The sequence below is a fragment of the Sciurus vulgaris genome (assembly GCF_902686455.1).
Source record: "Sciurus vulgaris genome assembly, chromosome: 14".
NCBI classification, from domain to species: Eukaryota; Metazoa; Chordata; class Mammalia; order Rodentia; family Sciuridae; genus Sciurus; species Sciurus vulgaris.
In genome coordinates, this window is record NC_136475.1 from 20,545,457 (window position 1) to 20,567,183 (window position 21,727).

The 21,727-nt window shown below is 48.7% G+C and overlaps 1 protein-coding gene across 4 annotated transcripts in view; it reads left to right on the forward strand.

Moving 5' to 3' along the window:
• Positions 1-21,727, forward strand: part of SH3RF3 (SH3 domain containing ring finger 3) — a 387,937-nt gene that overhangs the window by 139,550 nt on the left and 226,660 nt on the right. The window lies entirely within an intron of this gene.

Sequence of the window (21,727 nt, forward strand, 5' to 3'; positions counted from 1 at the left end):
TGCCTGTTCATCTCATGGCAGCTGGGAGACAGAGAGAGAGAGAGAGCAAGAGAGAGAGCAAGTATGGGGTTGGGGTTCCAATGTCCCCTTCAGTGGCACATCCCCATTGACCTAACTTCCTTCCCATTAGGCCCCACATCCTAAAGGTTCCACCCACCCCCCAATAGCACCATAGGCTGGGGACCAAGCCTTTAACACACAGGCCTTGGGAAACATTTAAAATTCAGACTAGAACACTCTCCCCCTTCAGATTTCTCTAAGTCAGTGACCATGGAGAAAAAGGAGTAGGAGAGAGAAAGTGAAGGCACTTGCCTCCCTGGAGTGTTTACTAATGAACAGAACAAGGTTTGTTGGCTTGAAATGGAAAAGCGACAGGAAGCCAGGGATGAATTGCTTCAGAAGAGTCTTCCCCAGCACCGAGGGGCCTGCTACCTCGCTTGGTATGACATAAACATCTCTGGATTTTAGGTACTTTTCTCAGTGACACGTTAACCCCTCCCGTGAGGAACCCGGAAGGATGTGCAAAGAAGACTTAAAAAGAGCAAAAGCAAAAACATACAACATTTGGCTTTCATGGATAAGAATTTTTTAAAAATGAATTCAGTCCCTATTGTTCCTCAAATGCACTTAAGATTTTGCTGTCAGCCAACACCGAAGCAGGGAGGAAGAACCGTTTGGATACCCTCCAGCCCCATCACTAATTGATAGCCAAACTCACAATTCTACAGCATCCTAGCCAGGACTCCCTGGAGGGCAGGGAGTGGGACCCTGTATGTACCCTAGGATCCCCTGGAAGCACCATCATCCGGAGACATGGAGGCAAGCTCCCCACTGTCCCCCACTGTCAATTCATGGCTGATTTGCACAAGTTATGTGTGACTTCATTGGAGTCTGTGGTGTTAACACTAAAACCTGAAGGCTAGCTGACCATCCTTAAGTGTTGCAAATCTGCACGGCTTATATGTCCTGTCAATTAATTATTGAGAATGGCTAGAATTAGCCAAAGGCGAAACCAAACTCTCATCACTATCCATAAGCACTCTCAACCCTGGATTCTCTTGCACATGTGTTCTGACTGTGGGGCCTGGAGTGTGGCTCCGTCACCTCTTGAGGTGGAGGTGCTCTCCTGACCCATCCCAGTGTTACATTAGATCTCCTGTATCTGGACTCTTTCCTCCCTGGTCTGGGGACCAAGGCTTACCCCTTGTTCAGAACCCCTGTAGCTCTCTGCAGTGGACAGTCTGACAGTCTTTTTCCTTTTAAGCAGTTGCTTGCTTTCTAGGCAAAATCTCTAGCAATTGCTGAACTACATACAGCTTCTTGGAGCCAGTAGCTGCATGTCCTATGAGGAAGGTCACCTCTGAAATGTAAGAGCTTCTGAGGAATGAGACCCAAAAGAGCAGCTAAGGGGCAGGATTGTGCTGGGTCCTCTCTAGGATGAGCGCAGAGTGAGCTGGTGGTTGTGGGCCCTCATGCCTGTCCTCCAGTGGGGGTGGCCTCGAACGTGAGGTGTTGGATGCCACTTCCCTGTCAGCACACCATGGGTGCTGGGTGGTTTGTCTGTTTCCCTTTTTCTTTTCTTTCACAGTGCTGGGGATTAAACCCAGGGTCTCACACTTTCAGAGAAAGTGCTCTACCACCAGTAGCTACACCCCCAGGCCCTGTTTGTTTTTCTTTCAAAGATAATGTCCATTTGGGCCAAGGGGAGATTGGTTTCCCTGGAAATCCTGCTACCAGCAGAAAGCACATGCCTCTCGTGCACAAATCCACTCCTTGAACATTCTCCTCGACAGTCAGGCTTCAGTCGTCATGGAGACAGCTCAGGCCGAGCTGTGTGTGGTCTGTTCCAGGCACAGGGCTGTGCTGACACCCTACTGTGTGGCGCTCCAGATCTCAGTGCCCTGCAGAGCTCTCCGGGGTGGACGGTCATGAGGGCATTGTCAGCTGAGTACACGGTTCATGGCATGACGGTGGCTTTGTGTTTGTGGGTTTTTGGACTTGTGTTCTTCCGCCAGCAAATACTCTTTAGTGTCACCTGAACCAGGGCTTCCTCACCTTCAGAGTGCAGCTTTGGCATCACGCCAAGAGAGCTTCCTAGCAGCCTCAATTATGAGGGTCACAGAGGATCTGCTTTTCCCCGTCAAGCTACTGGAGAGGAAAAGAAAATGGTTACCTTTAATAAATAGGTTCTAGTTTTGACAGTGAAATAGAAACCAATATTCAAGTAGAAGTTGTTTACAGAGTATTTAGGGTTGAAGAAATGCTAGTTTTTGATGACCATCTGGATGATTTTGGGCAAATTTTTAAATCTCCAAATGAGAAATGCAAGCAATGCCCATTAACTAGCAAGCTCCCAGACATGTTCTGAGACTTGGGCGGGCTTGTCTCTACTCCTCGCAGCCCTATATGTCCTGCAGAGGTGGGGGCAGAGGCACAGGCCCCTGGAGGCTACGTTTTTCCTGGGCCTGTCTGGGAGGAGGGTGACCCTGGGCATCCCGGGTGCCATAGAGAGCTGAAATCCCTGAGCCACGGACGGACGGGGAAGAGAGGTCACAGAGGGGATGCGTGGATCTGTGCCTACCAACCAGAGTGATAGGAGACTGGACCCAGGAGGGTGAGGAGAAGGCAGAGCGGAGAGCCTCCAGGGCGCGCTGCAGAGGGAGCTCAGCAGACCTCTGGCAGTTAGCAGCTGCCTGCAAGACCACGGTGTCGTGCTGGGACTGGGGTCTGTGGTGAGACCAGCAGCTCCCTACTCTGCTGGAGCTTCTGGCTTCATAATGCTGACGAATATCAAACAGGTCCGACTGCTGACCACATGAGATCTGCTAGCTTGCAGGGTGGGATATACACTTGATCATAGACTTAGTTTTTTTTTCTTTTTTTCTTTGTTTTGTTTTGGTGCCAGGGATTTAACCCAGAGGCACCCAACCACTGAACCACATCCCCAGCCCTCTTTAATTATTATTATTTTAAATTTTGGGACAGAATCTTGCTAAGTTGCTGAGGCTGGCATTGAACTTGTGATCCTCCTGCTTCAGCCTCCCCAAGCCACTGTGATGACAGGCATGTGCCACCACTCTAGTCATAGATTTATGGCCAATGCAGGTTGTCAAGGAAATCTAGATGTCCTGTTTGAGACCTGCCTCAAGATAATTACTAGTTGCTTATAAATGGGTTCCTTGGCATGTAATGAAAAAGCAGCCTAAAGAATTCGAGTGCCGGAATCGAGGCTGGGCTTGGGGCTCACTGCTGTGGCACTATGTGACTCTCTCTGTGGAAAATTGAGGATAGCAATAGTGCTGGCACATATAATTCTCAGCATAGTGCTGGGCTTAAAGTGTCAGTGACTATTACCCTCTTTGCCTTTATTATTATTATCATTATTGCTGTAATTATTTTCTTTGCTGTCATGTTAAGGAAAATTGCTTGTGGTAATGTATGAAAGACAGCTTGTAGCTCAAAATCTTCTAGGATGTAGAGCTATTGAAAATTTTAAAACTAACCATCTCTGGGAATATTGTGTAGATTTGGAACTACAAGTTTATTGGTCCTAAATATATTATAGCATTGGGTATTTTGTATATCAGAAGTGAGTTCTAGCAATTTCACCCCTAGGTATAATCCCCCGAGGATGGAAAACAGGTGCCTGGACTGGGGTGTAGCTCAGTGGTATAGCACTTGCCTACCATGTACAAGGCCCTGGATTTGATCCTCAGCAGCACAGAAATCAAACAAACAAATAAACACACACACACACACAAGGTTAAATAAATACTTGTATGTGGTATTCACAGTAGCCAAAAGGTGCCCATTATGGATGCATGGATAAAGAAAATGTGTCATATACATATAATGGCCTTAAATTCAGCCATAAGAAGAATGAAGTACTGATACATGCTACAACTTAATGACCCTTGAGAAGGGTATGCTGGAAGAAAAGCCGGTTACAAAAGGTCTCATGTTGTGAGACTCCATTTATATGCAATATCCAGAATAAGAAAATCCATGGAAACAGAAGCAGATTGGTAGTTGCCAGGAGCTGAGGGGAGGAGAGAATGGAGAATTGCTTAATGGAGAGAGAATGGAGAAATTGCTTAATGGACACGGGCTTTCTTTTTTGGAGTGATGAAAATGTTCATGGTGGTTGCCTGACACTGTGAAAGTACCACATGCCACCAGATCGTTTGCTTTAAGCTGGTTAATTTTGTTATGTGAATTTGACCTCTATTTTTAAAAGGCTAGTTCTAAGTACCTTGTATATTATGATATTTGTAGATTACTATAACATCTCTTTCTGTGATTCACATGGGTACAAATAATGCAGAATTGTCCCATTTGAACATCTCATTTAGAACAACTTTGCTCTTGATGGAAAATGTGTTCCATGCCTACCTGCCTTATCACACTAGACTAGGATCTGGGTGGAGCCTTCCACAAAGCTTTGATATCAATCATGGGGAATTATACCCTGCACTCCCTACACCTGTCCTTATCTCCTCCCTGTGGTATAGTTGCTGCTTCCAAGTTCAAGATCAGCCAAGGTTGTCTGGGCGCTTGATTGGCTCTGTCAGTTTTAAAAGGCCCATTCTTCATTTTGCTTTAGCTGCCCCTGCCTCCTCTCCACATAGCCACATACTGCTGCCCCTGGATAACGATAGTTTATGGGGCGAGGAGCTAGTTAGAGGGATCTGAAGGGTTCAGGGGGAGCTGGTAATAGGATCTAGCCTTTTCCCTTCAAGGTCGGTTGGTTTTTTAAGTCTACTGTAGGTTTATGGAGAGGAAAACTCATTATAATCCAACATTATTTGGCTCCAGCGATGGAATGGATTTATAGCCCACATCGCTTGCAGTTGGGTGTGGGAAGCAAAGCACACCCCGCTTGATCCTAGTGGCAGGGTCCAGTATTTTCATTCTGGGGAGGATTTCACGGCTCAGCTCTCGGGGAGGAGCCCAACAACTGTTCATTCAGGTGACATCTGCTCTCCCTGGGGGCACAGTGATTCCGACCCAGAGATGGTTGAGGGCATCTTTCGACTGAACCCACCAGGGTTGGGAGGAGGCCCTTCATTCTCCAGGGCCCGTGTGCTGAGAGCCGGCATCCAACCAAAAACCAGAGAAAATTCTGGCACTCTTCCGGGTCACCATGTGGGTGAGCATGAATAGTCCTGCAGATGGTAAGACTCTGGCATCTTAGAAGGAAAGATCCCTTGCAGTAGAGAAGGGTTGTGATGAGATAATGCCTTCTTCATGTAGTTAGAGATAATTCCTAAATTTTAGCTACCTTGGTGCCAGACTTGTTTGCCATTTCGGATGTGGGTCTGTGAGATAGGAGTGGCACCGATGGCAAACATGTTTCCCTTAATAAATGGAGCGGCTGCCGATGAGTGAGGTCAGTGACGCCCTGAGAGTGACTCAGTCCAGGCCTGTGCGAAGGCTGTAAGTGTCCTCCAGAACCTGGGGACTGCCTGAGCCTTAGTCCAGTGTGTATACAGGGAGCCTCGTTCCGTTGGTTCTTTATTTTCTCACCTGTAGGATGTAGGCAGCAATGGAAGGAAACTTCTGTTTCACATGAATATTGTGAAACTAAATAATAAAATTAATGTCAGGTCATGAACACCTGGGCTAAAATGCTGGGCAGATCTGAACTATTACCAGGCAAATGTTTTAAGTCAGATATGGACGATTTTTTTGGAAAAAAAAAGAAAAACGGACTTCGTTTTTTTTTTTTTTTTTTCTTTTTTTCTGCATTGGTGATATCTCTGTGGTTTTGCATCAAAAGAAATCAATTTTTATTTGCTTATGTATCTCCTGCCTTGTTCTGAAAGGATTTAAGTACCTTATAGAAATAACCCAGTTAAAGAAGATGGAATAATCTAAATTCACATGAGGAAAAAAAGATGAGATGAGAGAGTGGAGGTGAGCAGGTGCCGTGTTTGGGGCAGTTTGTTTTCTTTCTGAGAAGAGACAACAAAAGGAGGAAAGCCCAACAGACTTTCCCTGCGCGTCCTTCCCGTGGAGCGCTGTGCCGGGTGCTGGGAACGGTTGTGAAGTCGCCTGCCGGCTGGCTGTCCCTCAGGGGCTCTGGACCTAGGACTGGGGTAGGGGACGTGCAGTTGCTGAGCCGGGCCTTCAGTGTGTCTTCATTATGCCATTAGAAATGATTCTCAGGGGTGGAGCCACACCGGTGCCGGGCCTGTTTGCCATTTTGGATTTTCCACATGTGGTGTCTCCCTCGTTAGTGCAGGAACCTGAAAGCCACTCTGGAGTTGGAATGACAGAGGTTTGCGGAGAATGATTTGATTGGATTTCAAACTGATTATTTTCCTAGTGTCATTTCATTTAAAGCTCTTTTTGTGACCCAGAACTTGCTTATGGAAATCATCTTCACGTTCTCAATTACTGCGTCATTTCCTAAGTTTCAGTATCTTTTGTGGAGAGTCCTACTTCTGTTAGTGCCTTTAGCAGCTGCCTGCCTCTCTGAACGGCCCCTGGAATACCAAGTAACAGGAGTCGATTCGGTGCCTCCCTGAGACTGTGTACACCATTGTTACTTCTTACCCCGTATTCCTCCTAGGAAGCTCAGAATTAACCCTGAATTGACAGGCGATGCTTGGGTGGGATTCCATCTCTCCCACCCAGAGTACCTCCCGCTCATGAGGAGCCCCTGATGTATTGTGTGACAACAGGATCATTGACCCCAAGTGTGTGGATGGATGTGGAGCCTTTGAGAAATAATTACTTGGAAAATTACATTCTCCTGCCTGACTGTCTCACATCTTCAAAGTGGAGAAACAGTGACCAAGTAACTTAGGCTCTTTGCTCAGGAAAATGAATTACAGAGGAATTTCTTTTGTTTAAAACCATTTCAGTAATTCACCCAGACTGCCCCTCTGCACTCATTGGTGAGGGTGTTTCCCTGAGACTAGGGCAGAGCCTTTGCTGACGGGGCCTGCTGCTTCAGCTGCCCTGCTACATACGTGGGAGCAGGTTGGTTCCCTTGGCAGGTGTGGCAAGGTGCATCAGTCACTTTGCAATGGCATGATGCTTCTGAGGAAATGGAGGCATTTCTTCTCCTAACACAGCAGTCAGTGCCCTCTGCTCAACTGGAATAAATAAATGTGCTCGATGAACAAAGACTCATGGTTCACAACATCCTTTGGCCAATGAGGAAGGCCTGCCATGTAATTACTGCAATTTGAGCACCCTGTCAGTCATCCAGTGCCCTAACATTTCTGCACAGCAATCCACCCCCAAAGTTGGTGCAACACTCAGCCTGTCCTGTGTACTCTCACGTGGGAGGTTTGGCTGGGGCATAGTCAACGTGGTGCTATGGTTGGGCCCAGGTCAGCTGCATTTTACCTTTCTTGGACCAGCAGCTGCCTGAGCCATGTTCCATAAGGCAAGGCCTCAAGGAGGCAAGTTCACCTGTGCTCACCTGAAACCCACCTCTGGCCTTCACCTGCAACATCCCAGTGGCCAGAACAAGTGGGGTGGCCAAGTCAAGGGTGGGAACATGCACTCCATGGAAGTGTGTGTGTGGCAGAGTATTTGTTGAGAAATTATCTACCACAGAAAATTAGGAAGTCTTGCCAGAAATGTTTCTATCTAAAACTTGAGTTTGAGGCTACTTTTTGTCTTGACGCATATTAGATTTTTTTTCTTCATACCTGATCTCATCAAATCCATTTATCAACCTTTTGAAGTTAAGATACTATCCCCTCTTTGTGAAAGAATGGATTGAGACTTGAAGAAATTAAACATTTACCTGCTGGTTTGATGTGGTACCATTATAACATACTGCTTTTCCTTTTCTCTGGGAAATGTATATTTTCAGAATATTTTCATTTTTTAAAAGATTTGTAATAAAAAGGCTGCCACCATATTCTCTGAAGTAGAAGAGAAGCACATATTTTCCCAGGGAAAAAAAAGATGTTCAGAACATAGACCCTGTTGCCTCCCAGCCTTGTAGAATGTTTCCACTTGAAACTTATGAGTCATTATTTCAGGTTTTACCAGCATAGGAATAAGTGTTATTTCGGTTCTTATTAATGAAAAAAAAAAAAAAAATCCTACCCTAGGTATGAACTTTCAGCAACCAGAAGAAACCAAAGATTTTAGGCTTTCGGTTTCTTCATCTCCAAAGTTGGTGGACCTGTGTCTGTGTGGGGTTTTTTTCCTGGGGGTGGAGGGTGAAAGACAGTGAGGAGGTCCTAGGAACTACTATGGCCATTAATTTTAAGACAAATACATTTATTGTCTGGAAAATCATCCATGTGATGTTGAGTGGCAGACTAGGAACTGCAGTCCAGATGATTTCACAGGTGCACTTTGGAAAGAGGTACACTTGTCCTGGGCTGATCCGTCTGCTGGAGAGTTTGCTCACTTCTGAGAGAGGTGGCTTCACTCCATGTCATCTCCACTGCTTCTTCAAAGATGATGCCAGGCAAGGATTTCTGTGGCCCGTGAAGATGAAATGCTGTCAGGTTGGCAGTGCAGGAGCTGGCATGAAGTGGCGTCTGCAGCTAGAGTCTGGTGGCCTCCTCCTGTCCACTGGGTCTTCCTCCACCTCACTTTACTGCTGAGACCCCGAGGCTTTGCCTGGGGCAAGTACCACCACTCCTCCCTCGCCACCTCCTGCAGGCTGGAAGGAAAAGCCTGCAACTGCCTACAGTGGGGTTTCAGGGAAATAGGGCACTCTTCCTGCCACTCACCTTTTCCCAGAAAGGTCCTCACCACCCTTTCCTTTGGCAGTTTCCCACTTTTGTAGCTCTTGTCAGATTGCATTTCCTTTGGAATTTGGTACCCTTGGGAGCAGTGACTCTAAACCATTGCAGAGCTGATCTCTCCAGCAGCCTAGGAAGGTGATGGGAGGATACATCAGGAATGTGGCATGCTGACAGGGCCTGCTCTGTAGCAGGGATTAGGGTGTGGGCCCCTGGGAGCCATTGGCCATACGGCAGGGGTGAGGTGGGGTGGGGGAGGAAATGACAGGGCAGATAAGAGCGTGGGGGAGGGGAGGGCACCCAAAACAGATTCTCTCGAGGTTGTTAGGTGGAGTAGTATAGATTTGGGGCTTAAGAATACTAGGCAGGCTCCCCATGTTTTCTGTTTCATCTCAGAATACAACATAGGTGCTTGTCCAGAGCTCCTCCTTTATGCTGCAGTGGTCTCTCAGAATCATCAACAGCCTGTATCTAAAATTAACTTTAATGTCCTACATTGGGGGAAGACATGTGATATGTGAAATAACTGGCCACTGAGAAGACAGCAGCACAGTCCTAAAGTGCTGGCATTGGAAGGAATCCAGGGGCCTCTTGCTTTAGCCCTCTCGTTTGACCTGCAAGGAAAGAGGCCAAGAGAGGGGGCCCCCAGCCAGTTGGGGTCATGGGCTCTGGGTGCCCTAGACAGCAGTGTTTCACCTGCCTCTCTCCATGCTCCACCCTGTGCACTTGTGGCTGGGCAGGGCCATCAGGGACCCAGCCTAGTGGGCACTTAGAACAAGGGGAGCAACAGGGACCCCTTCCTGGGTGCTTGCTGATCAGACTGGGGCTGAACTGGCTGATGATCCCACAGCAGTCCTAGTCGTCAAAGCACAGGCATCTAATCTCCTGATCCCCGTAAGGAGTTCCCAAGCTTAAAAAAAAATTGATGCCAGTAGACCAACCTGTCACAAGATTATTTTGAGACAATTTGGATGATAGAAGCAAACTTTCTACTACTTAGCACTGAATAGGTACCGCCTGCCTGCTGTTCTTGGAGAAGCCTATTTGGGCTGAGTTTTGGTGACTCAAGTCACTGAACTCAAGCCAAGTGCCGTGGATTTCCTTTAGGGCGGGACCCCTTTTCTCTGTTCATTTATTGAGCATCTATTCTGCAGGCAACTGTTGTACATCCTTCATACGTGATCACAGACCGTTTATAATAAGCTTTGGAAGTAGATGTGTGATCTTCACTGCAAATGTGGAAACGGAAGCTCTATGCCATGGGGAATTTGCCTTGGGGCTCCTGGGTAGAAGTGGTGGTGCCAGTGTAGACAGATGTGTGCAGTCTCTGAATCTCATGCTCCTGACAGCAGATCCATGCTTTCTCCAGAGCTTCCCCATATGGCAAGGCAGGGAGAGACAGAGAGCAAGAGCTGTTTACTGAACACCCTGATGGGAAGGAATGGCCACCCATGTCATCCAGGTCATAAGAATGGCTCTGACTCGTGGTTCTCCCTGGGGCTATGACAACCCTGACTTCTATCCTTAGTTCCTGAACTGTTGGAAGAGGAACATCCTGTGGTGAGGGGCTGACCGACAACTGGCACCCAAGAATGCGGGATGGAGCATTCTCAGACACCTTGTCCCTGCTCCCACCTGCTTTGTTCTCCAACGTAAATTCCACTCCTGGAGCACAGGGAGGAAAGGTGTAGACAGAGAAGAACGTGACTTCTCTCCTGTCTCCCATGTCCAGCACGTGGACGAAATGCAAGTCAGTGTGGCTGTTGAGGGTTTTATCTCTGAAGCGTGTGTTTTCCAGCTATTTGGCAGCAGCTGAGTGTGTGGGAATGAAAGAGAGTGGGAGCTTTACTGCTGGGAGTTAGGGACGGGGACCTTCATAGTCAGCACTAGATCTGCTCTTTGGAAAAGTGTTATACTTAATTTGAATGCAATGTGTTTGAGTGAGCGGCTGCCCAATTTTTCATAGTTCTTAGATTTAAGGAGAGGAAATAAAGAATCCCTCTCTATTTTCCACATGGTGGAGGGGCTGCAGACCCCAAAGCAAACTTGCACAGACGTTCTTTGCCATTGAGCACATTAGCCATCTTGGGGGATGGGCAACTCTGACCATGGAGGTGGAGCATCAGGGACATACAACCCACCCTGGGCGGGGGAATTAGAGCTGACATTTCCTGCCCAGGATGGGGGGTGGTGGGGGCAAGACCTCTAGATGCCCCCATGTCTGTAGCTGAATGGCATTTTCAGGCCTTCGAGATGACCCCAGGACTCAGATTCAAGATGCCATGTCTCTGGTCACTTGCCAGAGGGGATGCTGAACTTAGCCTGAGCTGGGCCTGTGGTGACTGAGCCACTGCCTCTGTGTCACAGCCCAGAGAAGGCGTGCTTGCTCGATTACTGGCTCTGTGTGGTTTTCAGTTTTTGTTACCTTCCCTAAGGAGCAATTTTTGATTTGATGGTGGATAGCAACTATATTTATTTGATCTTATTGCCATGTGTTTGTTGGGATTAAGTCCACATCTTTTCTTTATGTGTGATGTACACAGAGATTTTCTTTGAGAATGTGTGCAGGTCAGGTTTGCATTAGTCAGTCTAACGTTTGTAACTGGAAAACACTATCTGCCTTTTGTTTTGTTTGTTTATTTTGTTTTTGTGGTGCTGGGGATTGAACCCCGGGCCTTGTGCATGCGAGGTGAGCTCTCTACCAGCTGAGCTATCTCCCCAGCCCTCTGCCTTTTGTTAACTGAAAGAATGCACATCAGGGGAACCATAAGCTCAGTTTTTGCTAAGATACCAAAGCAGGGGCAAGGAGAGGGTAGGTGAGCTTCAGGAGACTTCCTGCCCTGCTCCATGACCCACCAGGTCTTGAGCGCATTAGGAAGGCTGAGTGGACCCTGTGAAGGGGGTCAGGGATGGTATAGGACTGCCATTTGTCCCGAGATGCCTGCAGGCTTGGGGGCACCCTGCTAAGTTGAAGAGTGTGGGAGCTGTTGAACTCCTTTGACTCTCCCCTTCGTGATGGCGGCTGTGGGTGCATCTTGTGTCCTTGGACCGATTCCCTTCAATGGTTCTAACTGATCATTTTCTTTTACTTTTCAACTTTGGAGTTTTGCTTCATGGCTTAGTAGTCAGAATGCCTCAGGAGAAAGATGCGGAAGAGTGGTTCGGGAAGCTGTTTCTGCGTCCTCCCGGGTCAACTCCGCTGCACGTTCCGGTGGCCTGGAGGTGGGGAGTGCGGGTGGAGGAGTGAAGGAGCCTGAGTCGGTGGCCCCTCTGGACCCAGGCCACAGTGAGTGGAGACCTTTGTTTACTCCTGGAGTCCCATTTCCTCACGGGGAGGAAGGGAGAGGGTGACAGCTTTGCCATGGCTGGGTGAGAATTATGTGGAAATGTCTTTGCAGATAGAACGGAAGTTGAGGGTTGCCCACACTGCGTTCATTTCAGCAGAGGGTGGTTCATTGAAACCACCTTGTCTGTAGCCCAGAAGTGACTGTCTCAGCTCACAGAAGGCACCGGGGAGTGTGGCGCATCTCTGCTTCCTGCTTTCTGGTGCCCGGCATGGAGCCACATGATGCCGCAGTGGCCTTCCCTCCTTGTGTGTCACCAGCTCAGTGAGCCTCACTGGGCACCTGCTCCTCACCTCGCATCCCGGGGGTGTCTCTTGCACCCAGCATTGGGCTCACAGAGGGAGGGGAGCTTCGCCACCCTGTGGAAGAGCCCCTAGAAATACTGGTGAACACAAAGATCCCTAGGGCTGTCTAGAGCAGTCTCTGGGAGGAAACGGGAAGTACAGGCAGGGTAGTGATAGGCCAATTCCGGGTCTTTCCTAACAGCTTGTGCTGAGGGAGGCAGGTTATAAAGGAGGTGTGCCACAGGACCTCCAGTGTCCCCGGAAGGAGGGGACCTAAGTTCCCCTATGTGGATAAGGATTTGAGAGTTAGGACTGGATCCCCTAATGGCTGGTTCCACTCACAGAGGTGCTAGTGGTGGAGCTGGGTTTTGAACTTGACTCTGTCTGGCTCCAGACACATTCTTCATCCTTGGTGCAGCCCCCTTACAGAGGTGGGAGCCTCCAGTGCCAGGGAGGGTCAGCCAGCTCTGCGCTCAGCACCTAGGAGTCCTGGGGCCAGGGCCCTTTGAGGCATATTATCACATAAAATGGACCCCACGCGCCACCACAGCGCAAGGATTCCGTTTCTGATGCTGCCTCCGCCTTTCCTGGATTCTTCTCTTCAAAGGTTTTGTTCCCGACAGGCTTGAGTGGACAGAGCAGGAGCCTAGGGGAGGTGGGCACTGGGGCCTCCCTGTATTTTCAGCTTTGCGCTAATTCTGTCGGGAAGATGGACAGGTCAAGGGGAGTTGGAAGCACAGGCTCATGATAAGCCCCTTCGTTTCCCACCTGTAAGAACCTGGCCTCTCATGTTCTGAGTACATGGATCTCACAGAGGGTTAGGGTCACCCAAAGAATTTTTGGGAGGTCACATCCTTTGGGTGTTGTAGGTCTCCTCCGGAGCTTTTATTCCACTGATGGTGGCTGTGCTTGTTACTGAGGGGTGTTTTTACATGGAGTTTGATAGCAACCAAAAATACCGTCTTTAAGTTGTAACAGATGCGGTAAGTGAAATTTGGTGATGGTTGAGCCAGGCTCCGGCCTCCTGGCCTGGGTGTGTGGGTTGGGGATGGGCCTGGGGAAGGAGGGCACTTCCCTTACTGTGGCTCTCAGGGCCTGATCTTCCCACCACGCATCCTTGGGGAAGCTGCTTGAGACATCTGCTGTAGGGAGCCTCGTGTCCCAGTGACACCAGGACAAGGGATATGCAGTGGCCTCTTTCAGTGTGTGTGAGCTGTTGCCATATTTATGGGCCAAATTATATTTTGGAAGCTTTGCCAATTCTTTTGAGATTCTTTCCCAGGCCAGGGGATACAGATCCTCCTTGGCGTTTACCTCTGAAAGCAAGCTCCATGGCACAGTGAAGCCGGTCTCCATGCCACACACGCATGTGTTAAAAAGATCTGTGGCCCCCTGTAGGACGATGCTCTTGAACATACTGAATTTTAAAAATCCACACTGGGCTCATCTGCTTTCCTGATGACAGGGTTTGGGAAACTATCGAAGATATGCTGGCCTCATGCTATCAAATGTGAAGTCTGTGTAGGAAGCAAATGCCGCTTGCAGGGCATGCTGCCCATGTGCCCTCTGTGGCCAGGCTGCCTGCTGTCACTGACCCGGGACTCAGACAACACTGCATCCAACCTAGAAAGAGTCCCGGAAGCAGGCGGCAGGATCCAGAGTGGAGCTTTCCATAGAAAAGTACTTTAAAGAGAAAGTGAAAGATGCCCGACCTTGGCCTGGTTTGGCAGAGTATGTGCTGAACTGGGAGAACAATTTGGCATAAAGCAAAGGACGGCTTCCTAGCCCATGCCTCCCTGCCAGGCCACCTGGGAACCTGCTGAAATATCAAGTGTTAATAGCTGGGTTAAGCTGGGCTGTGAATCAATAGAATGGCTTCCCCAAGCAATCATACAGAGTGTTTTGTCTTAATTAGCCTTAAAGCACCAACCACTGATTCTCCTGTGGTTTTTGCTCTCCGTGTGGTGCCCTTTGGCTAGCCTATTTGGAGTTGGCCTATTAACGGTGGCCCCCTGGAATGGCAGGACCATCGAGGGCCTGGTGGGGAAAGCCCTGGGGCCAGAGCAGCATGCCTCGTTCTAGTCCCAGTACGTGACCATCCTCTGATGTGCTGTCTACCTGTGTCCTTTCAGCAATTTCTGCAGGACACAGGTTTCCCCTGGGGCTCGTGAGAGCTCGTTTAAATCTGTATCCAGTGTGAAGAAGCAGTACTTGTTAGATTCTGGGTCCTGTAGCATGTGGGTCTGAGGGTCAGAGAGTGTCCTGCTTCCTGAGAGTGGAGATGGAGCCTCCACATGGCATCTGGCCTGGATCTCTCCCTGCCACCTGGGTATCTTCTTCCATTGCGTTCCCATCTCTTGTTCACCCAGCTTTTCTGTTCTGCGATCTAAGGTTCCAAGACCTGCAAGGCAGTTTCTTAGGACAAGTGATGGCACATAAGTAAGGGGTTGGTGAGAACCCAGTCTTGTGCCTAGAAATAAATTATGTTTCTGGCATTGAGAGGTGGACTTCCAGCCAAGTGCCATTACAGGGCAATGAGGAAAACGACCTGGTGGCCTCACCCTGGGAGGCCTGGCACTTTGTCTCTGATGGATTTTCGGAGTTGCTTTGAGAGTTTCATTTCACTTTCAGTTCTGTTATTTGGTTTTGGATTTTGATTCCAGTGCTGCAGTGGAGTTGGAACTCAGTGCTATGCAGCCCTCACTTTCCGCTCTTAATGTAAGGGGAGGCAGGAGGCTGGGGCAGCATCTTGTGTCTTTCAGAGAGAGGAGAGGTGCGTCACGTGACACTCGAATGTTCTTAGGATGACAGGACGTGATCCACATATGTGTTGAGAGGGCTCGGAGTTGACTCTAGCCCTTCACTGCAGATTCCTCTTAAATTTTACGTGTTTTGATTGACACATAGTGCCTGTGCCTTTTGAAGGTAAGTGGGAGCCTGGAGGCCCAGAGAAGGGGATGGGCCTGAGGGCATGCCCCTGGCCAGCCCCAGCCTTCTCAGCCTCTCTGTAACCCCCGCAGGAGGCCCATTCCTGTCACCCAGGTGTGATAGATAAACTCACTGACTCAGTAGACAGGGATTTGCTCAAGGTCCAGGCTTCCTCTTGGCGCAGCCCCTGATGGTCTTCCGTTCAGGGCTGAGGGCTGGCCCACAGCTTGTCTCTGCGATCCAGACACCTCCCTAGGCATGCAGAGGAGTCACTTCGCTCAATAATTCTAAGGTCCCCAAAGATGTGTGAACAGGAAGGCTTTCTCCTGATTTGGCACAAACCCCTTTGATGGCAAAACCTGCCCTGAGCCACCACAGTCCTGAATTCTTCTGAATCAGGTGTGTCTGCTGCCTGCAGAGTGAGGCTCTTAGCAGGAGTTACCCAGCACCCTGGGAGGACCTGTGCCACAACAGGGTTGCTAGCATCTGCAACATCCTGCCGCTCTAACATCACAACCCGACTTCCTAAGTCCATCTGTCCCCGAGGGTTTTAGTCACTGATGTGGGTCTCCACTGCAAAGAACAAGGGAATTCTTCCTGATTCTGCTGGGGCCTATGGATAAACCAACTGTTGTGACCAGGCACCTGAGTGTGCCGTGTCATCTGTCACCAAGCCTGTGACCTGCTCAGCAGCCTCCTGGCTTGGGCCCACATTTGCTGATGGGGTTCAGGGATTTCATTTGTACCACACAGGTGATAGTAGTGGTATCAGCCTTGGGGGGCATTGTTCAGAGATTTAAAAAGGTGATGATTGCATGGGCCAGAATTTTGCATGCAAAATTTACATTTTATAATTTTTCTAAGGGATTGGTTTCTTCTGGCATCCTATAAATAGGCACTTGATCTCTTCTGTGTGGTGGTCCCCAAACCTGCACACTAATCACAGTCACCCCCATGCCTGGTGTCCTGGTAGAGAAGAAGTACTAGTGTTTCAGACCTTGTGAGATTGCATCCCTAAACCAACCAGGTGTGAATAAACCAACACATTTGTACCACAGGTGTGAATAAACCAACGCATTTGTCTGTGGGTTTGGCAAGGACTTTAAGCCCCCACCCTCCCCGCTTCTGTCTCTTTCTCTCTCCCCCTTTTTATGTTCTCAGGAATATTTAGGCTGCCCAAGAGTTTATGAGAATGCCAGGTGGGGACACTACATTCGGGTGACTTCTGCTCACCTTGCAGAGCCAGCTGTGCCTCCGCCAGGATGCTGAGCCATTTGTTCTACATCCTCGGCAGGTACATGGATCTGCTCACTAGGAGGCATGGGCAAATGGAGGGACCTTGAGATCAGGGCTCTGCCTCCCTCCATGAGGGCTAGGCCCTTCTCTCTGGCCTCTGCAGACCTGTTTGAGTCTTCACAGTCAGGCCCTAGATGCTTAAAGCTTCCCGCTGTCCAGTCTTAGAGTGCTGTGCTCCCGTTCACAGTTTCCTGAAACCACACTGCATAAAGTTTACTTTTGCAGTGTCCTCAGTTACCAAGTTGAGTGCACTATCTCTCTTCCTCCAGGATCTCCCTGTTTAATGACCAAGCCAAGAGGTTTCACATTCTCATTTGAAAGATGGGTAGACCCTTGGCTTGGGCAGTTCTGTGACCCTTTGACTGATTGCTGCCCATGGGATTGAGTGACCCATTGTAATATCATCAGCTTTGATATACTCACATCAAGATTTGTGTCTCTAAGCCTTCTTATCTACCCACAAAAGCTACCAAGAAAATCCTTTGAACTTCTGTTTCCAAGAACTCTGAAACCTAAATGCACTGTGCTTGCCACCATTCAGAACAGGCAAAGGAATCCAAATCCCTGGGCCTCATAAGAAAAGGAAGTTAAAAATCAGGATGACTGTCATTAACTATAATTGCTTTTGCATAACTTCAATTAGAGTTACCAGAGGCCTGGAGCCCAGGGAGGTTGCCACAGTTCTTGATGTATTAGGAAACATGAACATGCAAAGCTATTCTCATCTAAAGACCAGTTCACAAAGGAAGCATTTTAATATGCCAGATCTTAAAATTGGGCAAAGCCAGAAAGTACGAGAGCCTACTGAGATGTCATCAAAGAAAGTTTTTCCTCCCTGCATTATTAGGCACACCGGGTGACCTCCCAAAACAGAATTTGTGTCCTACATGTCTGAAGTCACTTCCACTCCCTTCTGGTGGAGGGTTGTTCTGTTTCCTGACAGCACACTGGGACTTTTGCAAGGCAAGGCGTTGTCACCAAAGGAGACTGGCTTCATCTCACTCTCCGCTACCATTTTTTTTTTTCTCCTTGCGTGATGGAGTCCTGCCAGGAGTCTGGGAGATCACTCACTGTCCCTGATCCTTGCCTTGGAACAGTCAAAGGGGCTGTCATGACGGGGTGCACATGGGCTATCATGGCAGATGGCTAGGGAGCTACTACAGGAGGATTGAAATCACTTTCTTATTTAGGAGCTTCTGCAAATCTTTATGCCCATGTGGTAGAAAAACAGATGGGGTACCGTAAAGAAAGCAGTACCCATGTCTGCAGAACATAAGAGGTTGCATCTTGACTCCAAAGCACGGCTATGAATAAATTGACAAATTTATTTGTGGGCTTATCAAGAACATAAAAAGATTGTTCTGGCTGGCAAATGAAAGTGGCATTGTGTCGCTCACTGACATTCATGTGTCTACTGCTCTTGGAATAGGTGTTAAATTATAACTGAAGAGCTGGCATGATAAAGCCAATCTGGGATTTTCCAAGCTGTCAAATGAAAAGAAAATTATTAAGCATCTCTTCCTGCATCCTCCCTCTAGCCCCTGGAAAAATAAAAGGCACTTTCTCTACTGGCACGTGACCTGGAGCACAGGCTGTATGCACGCACTGTTGTAATGAACGCCACGTTATCACCAACCGGCTGGATGGTTCTTCTCACATTTTCTCCTAACTGGAACAGGATTTCACACAGAGGAGTCTTAAAAACCACCAGTTCAGAGAGTTACTTGAATAGCATTTTATATTCTATTCTGTAGGGAAGCTCTTGTTTGTACATAAGTTTATTTTTTTTTTCTCTTTCTTTGTTTTGATGTTGCATATTGCAGTTTGATGAGTGGCAAGATCTTGCATGTTTTGATAAGGATGGTCCCCACCAGGCCACCTGGATGGCTTTTCTTGTACACGTGATACTTGGTTTGTGGTCCTGAGTGGCGGAAAGTTGTGTTGATTCTCACCCTTTCTGTCCTCTTGCTGTGGATGACACAGGGCTGTGGCTGCCCCTGTTAGCACGGGGGATGGAGAAGGGTATGACTCCCAGGGGTACGTCATGCCGAGGAAGGTCATGTGCCTGTACAGAATCACTGTTGATTTTTTGAGCCAGCAACCAGGTGACAGTGAAATCTTAAAAACTGGGAAAATTGGGAATCAGCTGACTTTTTTAGGCCTCGGTTTCCTTACTTTGCATGACAGCTGAGGCTCCTCCCAGCTCTGCATATATAGTTCTTGGCTCCTGAGTCTTTGGGACTCTTGGACGTTGATCTCCAGATTTCAGACAGATTACTGGGGGGATCTTTTGAAGATACAGATCCTGACCCTAGGTCTAAGGAGATGCCTGGGATTCAAGATTAACCAAAGAAACCCCCGACAATGCCAGAGCCGCTAGTACACAGACCACAGTTTGAAAAGTACGGTTGGGGATGGTTGAGGTTGTGTGGTCCTAGATAAGCCAGATCCTCTCTTCATCCTGAGCGACGGGTCCAGGTGGCTTTCCAAATCTCCTGATTCATCACATCATTTCTTCTCTTTGGCAATAAAGACAGACAAAAGGGAGCAGAGTGAGAACCTCAATTTCTAGTCATCTCAAGCATCACATTGAGGTGCACGATAAATACTTTAGACATTAGAAAAGTGGGAGGAGAGACAGTGTATTCAGGCATATATGTACAATAAAACACATCCCCTTGTATCAGATTCCATTATCTGGAATCCCCATTACCTGCCGACCTCATGTCCTTGAGCTGCAGTACTCAGCTTCCATCTTTCTGCCTATCTCCTGCATATCCCATGTCTGATATTGTATTTCCTCTGACTAAATTGTCCTTTAACCCACCCAAGGTCTGTCATTTTCTAGATGAGCTAAAATGCTTCCTCCTCTTCGAAGCCTCCAGGATTCCTCCCACCCAATCCTCCCTCTCTGTAGCACCCTAGTCTTTGGGAGGAGAATGCAGACCCTGGCCCCACCGGTGCTCCTGCCCCACAGGAGGTACTGCTGTTGCTCACACACCTTTCCTGGGCTCAGAATTGGGCTTCAGAATTGCTTATGACAGACAGTGCTCTTGATGGCTTCCAACAACTGTGTGCGATGTCTCTTCCAGGCTGGGTTCAGGTTCGTTAGTCCTCCCTGTAGTGTTCATGGTGAATGGCTGTGTTCTGTGGTGCTGTTTCCCTGGGGTGCCCGGCAGTACTGGGTACAGGGCAGGTGCACCGTGAACACCTAGCTGATGGCCCCGGTCACCTGTCCTCGTAAGTCATTGCTCTGGGTCCTCCATTCATTCACACGTTCCTGTTGAGTTCCTGATGCAACAGATGACCCGCCATTCCCTTGTCACGGAAGGTGTCCAGAACTGGTCACTGCGTGGCGGAGAGGGAGTCTAAACGTGGGGCACTCGTTGCTGAGTGTGGGGCGGTTGGGAGAGGGCCAGCCAGCAGAACTCTTTGGAAAATGCTGTGGAGATAATGTGGAGATTTGCCAGGAAGGCAACAGCAGAAGGCTGGCAGGAGAAAAAGAAACGGAGAAATTTCATTTTTTTCTTTTTTCTTTTTTTGCATGCTGCCCAAGGGGGAGGGCGCTTGCTTTGCTTTTCAGTGCTCCGCGTGCAGCTGCCTCTGTTGCTCTGGGTTGGATGAGGCCTATCTGCCCAGGAAGCAAGTGGGGACCGTGCCGTTCTGTTTCTGTGATGGCTCAGAGCGCCTGCTGCCTCGCGGGTGTCGGGGGGCAGTGGGGACAGGGTCCCATCCAGGTGGCTCCAGGGCAGCGGGCTCCGGAGGAGTGTCTGGGAGGTGCCACGAAGCCCTGTGCGTTCCTGGCATTGTCCTCCTTGCCGTTCCTGCCGTGGGGACGCTGGAGGCGTTTTCAAAGGCTGCGTCTCTTTCCTCTGGGGCACAGGCTCCTCTGGCCCCACTCTTGCTCCTTGCTCCCAGGCCAGGTATGGGGAGCAAGACAGGCTGTGTAGCTCAGTGGCAGAGTGCTTGCCTGCCGTGCGTGAGGCCCTGGGTTCATTCCCCAGCACCTCAACTTGGTGATGTCACCGGTTTCAAGTGACAGTAGCTCTGTGGGGGCTTAAAAGCTGAGCCATATTTGATGCCTCCTCAGTCTGAAGAGTATGTACTTTTAAATATTTCCTTCTAATTAAAAACATCATTTATGTATGCTCCAGGAAATGTGTGATGTATACACGTATAAAAGTAATATTTAAAAAAAGAACCAGGACTTGTCCTTTTCGTCATCCATAGAAACCCCTGTTAGTATTTAGGAGTTCTGCATATGGATCTGTTTTCCAAACCCAGGAGGGATCATGGTAAACATTCAATTTCGTATCCTGGTATTTTCACATCATGCTATATTTAATTAGGATATTTTCACTCCGTTAAAATGCCTTCAGAATGGGATGTTTAATGACAGTGGAAGAACTCATGACAAATATTTCCTCTAATTTACACAGCCACTCACCTGTTGGACATGTAGCCTTTTTCTTCTTTTTCTCTATTTTAAATCATGTTATCCTGTGGTTTCAGCTTACATTTCCTAGTTACTATTTTGAACATCTTTCTTTTCTCTTTTGCCCATTTGCTGTCCAAATTCCTTGTCTGCTAAGGTGTCTTGTCAAGTTGGCGCTGACAGGGAGCACACACCTGCCTGGTTGACTCAACCACCATTTGACGTTTAAATGGAGTCCGTCAGCCTGCCGCTTAGAGAGCGTAGCCAACAGGCAGACAGGGCAGGAGGAAGGTGCCACTGAGGCAGGCCCCGCCGGGAAGGATCCCTTAGGCCTCTTGGATAGTCTCATGTCCTGAAACTCACCTGCCGTCATGCTGCCCCCGGTGTCACAGGGGAGAGGAACCAACAGAAGACAGGAACACCTCAGCTGTGTTCTGAAAGTGTCCCCTAGATTCATGTGTTAGAAGCCTAATCCCAATGCTGCCGTGTCGGGAGTGGAGACATTTAAGAGGCTGAGTAGGTCATGAGGACTCTGTCCTCATGAACGGATGGATGCTGTTGTCATGGGAGTGGGTTCCAGGAAACAGAATGAGCTCAGTCCCCCTCCCCTCCTGCATATTCTCTCTCCCTCTCCTTCTCTTGCACTTCTACCTCCTGCCGAGGGTTGATGCAGCAAGGACTTCCTTGCCAACCGCAGGCCCTTCACCTTAGGCTTCC